Source organism: Rhinopithecus bieti, unplaced genomic scaffold, assembly GCF_001698545.2.
Source record: "Rhinopithecus bieti isolate Rb0 unplaced genomic scaffold, ASM169854v2 repeat_14317, whole genome shotgun sequence".
NCBI lineage: Eukaryota > Metazoa > Chordata > Mammalia > Primates > Cercopithecidae > Rhinopithecus > Rhinopithecus bieti.
The window spans coordinates 1-4,154 of record NW_016834576.1 but is presented as its reverse complement, the minus strand read 5'-3'; the positions used below and the strand labels follow the sequence as shown (position 1 = coordinate 4,154).

The 4,154-nt window shown below is 46.3% G+C and overlaps 1 long non-coding RNA gene across 1 annotated transcript; it reads left to right on the top strand.

Annotated features, from left to right (window-relative positions):
* Window positions 1–1,299: 1,299 nt before the first annotated feature.
* Window positions 1,300–3,371, top strand: LOC108524646 (uncharacterized). Its single transcript, XR_001884102.1, has 3 exons — window positions 1,300–1,513; window positions 2,630–2,691; window positions 3,358–3,371. It is a non-coding gene; the product is annotated as an uncharacterized LOC108524646 (long non-coding RNA).
* Window positions 3,372–4,154: the final 783 nt, after the last annotated feature.

The following is a 4,154-nucleotide window of genomic DNA, read 5'->3' as shown; positions in this document are numbered from 1 at the left end:
TCTTTCTTCCTCCCTCCCTCCCTCCTTCCTTCCTTCCTTCCTCTTTCTTTCCTTCTTTTCTTTTCTTTTCCTTTTTCTATTTTGAGACAGTCTCACTCTGTCATCCAGGCTGGAGAGCAGTGGCACGATCCAGCTCACAGCAACCTCTGCCTCCCAGGCTCAATCGATTCTCCCACCTCAGCCTCCCAAGTAGCTGGGATTACAGGCACCTGCTACCATGCCAGGATAATTTTTGTACTTTTAGTAGAGACAGGGTTTCATCATGTTGGCCAGGCTGGTCTTGAACTCCTGACCTTAGGTGATCCACCCATTTTGACCTCCCAAAGTGCTGGGATTACAGGCATGAGCCACCGTGCCTGGTCTCCTCTTCTTTAATCTTTTGATATGGTGAATGAAGTTCATGAATTTTCAAATATCAAAACACTCTTGAATTTCTAAAATAAATCCAACATGGCCATGGCATGAGGTATTTTCTTATTCACTGCTGGGGTTGATTTACTAATATTTTGTTTAGGATTTTGGCATCTATATTCATGAATAAGGTTAGTCTTGCCTCAATTCAACAGGAAGTTTACACTACCCTCATGGAATAAGGTGGAGATAGTCCTCTTTTTTTTTTTTTTTTTTTTTGAGGCGGAGTCTCGCTCTGTCGCCCGGACTGGAGTGCAGTGGCCAGATCTCAGCTCACTGCAAGCTCCGCCTCCCGGGTTTACGCCATTCTCCTGCCTCAGCCTCCCGAGTAGCTGGGACTACAGGCGCCCGCCACCTCGCCCGGCTAGTTTTTGTATTTTTAGTAGAGATGGGGTTTCACCGTGTTAGCCAGGATGGTCTCGATCTCCTGACCTCGTGATCTGCCCGTCTCGGCCTCCCAAAGTGCTGGGATTACAGGCTTGAGCCACCGCGCCCGGCCAATAGTCCTCTTTTTATTCCCTAGAAGAATAAGATTGCATGAGATTGCAATGACCTGGTTCCTGAGAATTTGTTAGGACTCACTTGTAAAAACTATCTTGCTTTGTGTTTTCCTTCTAGGAAAACCCTTAACTATGGCTTTGGTTTCTTTAATAGTAAACAGATTCTTTAGGAATTCTATTTGTTTTCGAGTTCTTCTAAGTTATACTATAAAAAGTTATCTTTGTCCACGTGTTCCCACTTTTGGCATTAAATCATTTTAAGAATTATACCTGGCATCCTGTCTCTTTATTCATGACTGACATTCCTTAGTTGTATCTTCTGTCTTTTTCTGTATCCGTTTCTCCAGAAGTTTTCCTGTTAACTCTTTCCAGAGAACCTGTTGATGGTCTTCAGATTCCTGGAGGCATTCAGGGAGGGAGTAAGTCTGGGAGAGGAGTGAATGCACCTGAGCTGCAGCCCACTGCTGAGGACAGACTCTCCAGGCGTCTTGACACCTTGCAGGTATCAAGCCCATCGATGGGCTCTGACCCACTGGAGAAAGGGCAGCATCAACCACTGGCCAGGCTGCGGGACCAAAGCTGACTTACGATGGTGTCATTGGGTAAGACCTCCCCTACACTTGGATCCCTCTTGCCTCCCCCAGCCCCTTGACCCCCAACAAGAAAGACATGGTGGTGGCTGATGGCATCAGGCGCCTAAGCTGCTGGCTGGAGGAGGAGTGTCGTGAACCACGGAGCTGCAGCAGGAGCCGGGTGGCCACAGAGGTCTTGGTGGGGTGGCAAAGGTTGATTTATTCAGGGCAGAGGTTTTGGTGTCTGGAGGGGACTGGGCATTTTAAATTGCTGACGTTGGATGGCATTTGTTGACTCTAAGTGGCTAAAGAACTTCTTATTTCCTGGGACTGATTAGAAAATGTATAGGTCCCGCCTGGGTTTTCATCCAGGGACAGAGAGTGTCCAGCGAACAGGCTTAAAAGGGACAGTAGGAAACAAGCCAAAGCTGTCTCGGGTTACATCCAGTGCGTCTGCCTGTACCGCACACAGTTCCTCAGATATCTCCACCTAATCACAGAATGATGGAGGCTGGCGTTTCCTCTCATGGCCGCCAATGCTGTGGGGCAGCCAACTTACAGAATGTCTTCACTTCAAGATGGGATACAGCCTGAAAACACAAGCAACAAGTGCAAAATGGGTGGAAGAGGTATGGCTAAGCCTTTTGAGGTTGGCACTGGGACAGCAGCGGCACCTCCTCCTGACACATCTCCGAAGATGAAGGCTGGGCTTCCACGGAGCATGTGGATGCCTAACGTGGTGTGTTTTCTTACTTTTTCATGAGTGAGGTTGAATTTACTATTTTCCCTGGCCCGCGCTGTTTCATTTCTGAGGGTGCTTTTGTGACAGTGTCTTATGGAGCAGTCTATCAGCAAGGATGATGTGTTATCTTTCCAAAAGTTCGGATGCTTGGCATGTGTCTGCACAATTTAAACATCGGTAACTAATCAGCTGCACAGAACCCATTTTTATTTTAAAAATCTGCTACCATTATTTCATTCCCTACTTTAGGAAATTTTGGAACTCCCAAATAAATACCAGTCAGATATTTTGAATGATAGTGTCTCCAGCGGGAAACTAGCCTGAGAGGCTCTTTACCCGCTAAGAACATCTCTAAGTCACCCTGCAGATTCTGTTTCTATGTCTTAGAATATCTTTTCCCCTAGGGATTCTGCAGTAGCTTGTGACACCCTTATTTGGAAGAAGCACTTGCTGGAAAGTGAACTGGGTAAGGTGCAACTCAAGTCTTCACTCTTCTTAGAGCCTCATGTGTCCTGGAACAGAGTTTGTTGGCTGTTACTTGGGTTCGGGATTCCCTTGTGAGCAATTCTCTGTCTCTGGCAACTTTCAGAATTGCATCCCCTAGCCATCTAAACACACACACACACACATATGCACGCACACTCTTACACACTCATCATTGTGACATTGAAAGAGATGAGTGTTTGGCCACATGCTTCAGTGGCGTAATAGGTGTTTAAGGTAACTATCCCCACCCCAGCCTCCCCCTTCTCTGTCTCTTCCTTCTTTCCTCCCTCTGTCTTCATCTCCTTCCCTCTCTCTTCCCTCTTCTTTCTTCTTCTTGTTTCACTAGCCCAGCCATTATGCCTCGACTTGCCCAAGAGAGCATCATTGAAAACACTGTCAGTAAGGGCTGCACATTATTGCTTAATTTGGGGACTATTGCTCCATCTTTTGCTTTAAGGGAAGTGTTAACTGACGTTACAGTGCTAATGATACAGGTCTGCTTCTCCTAAAATAATTATAGATCAATAAATTACAGGGTGAATTATAGAACAATTATAAAATAATTTACTACAGTGTTCCTTCAAGGGTTGATGTAATGGATTTAATTTATAAAGCTTTGCTTTTTCCTCTTTTCATAACTATTCAGTAAAGCAACAGCAGCAGTCATGATGGTGAGTATTATATTCCAGTGAATATCCAATGACACCACCAATCAGGAATTCCATGCTTCCCTCTGGGGAACAAGCTATTCTCCATAGCAGCTGCACTACTCTGCATTCCTGCCACACTGTGTGAGGACCCCCATTCTCCACGTCCTCACCGACACTTCTTTCCCAGTGTTTGATTATAGCATCCTAGTGGGTGTGAGGTGCTATCTCATTGTGGCTTTGGTTTGCATTTTCCTAATGAGTGATGACATTGAGCATCTTTTTTGTGTGAATTCTACAAAATTGGAATGGAAAATAAATAAGAACTGTAGATGCAGCACTTTTTTTTCTCTCCCTCTCTTTAAATTGATTTCCCTCCATCTCTCTGTCTACACACACACACCCCTGAGATGGCAGACCTTTTGGCTAGAAGGGCTCTGTGGGGGTCGTTTAATCCACACCCTCGGCTCAGGAGACCCAATTCAACACACATTTGTATGGGCCCAACAGTGACGCAGAAACAAGATAGGCTCAGTTCATGCCCTCATAGAACTGACAGCCTAGTGAGGAGAAGGCCTCTGACTGGAGTCACACAGATAATGAAGGAGGTGAGTGTGCAGCACACAGGTCAGCCGTGGACCAGCCATGGACCAGCGCCTAGTGAGGAGAAGGCCTCCGACTGGAGTCACACAGATAATGAAGGAGGTGAGTGTGCAGCACACAGGTCAGCCGTGGACCAGCCATGGACCAGCGCCTAGTGAGGAGAAGGCCTCCGACTGGAGTCACACAGATAATG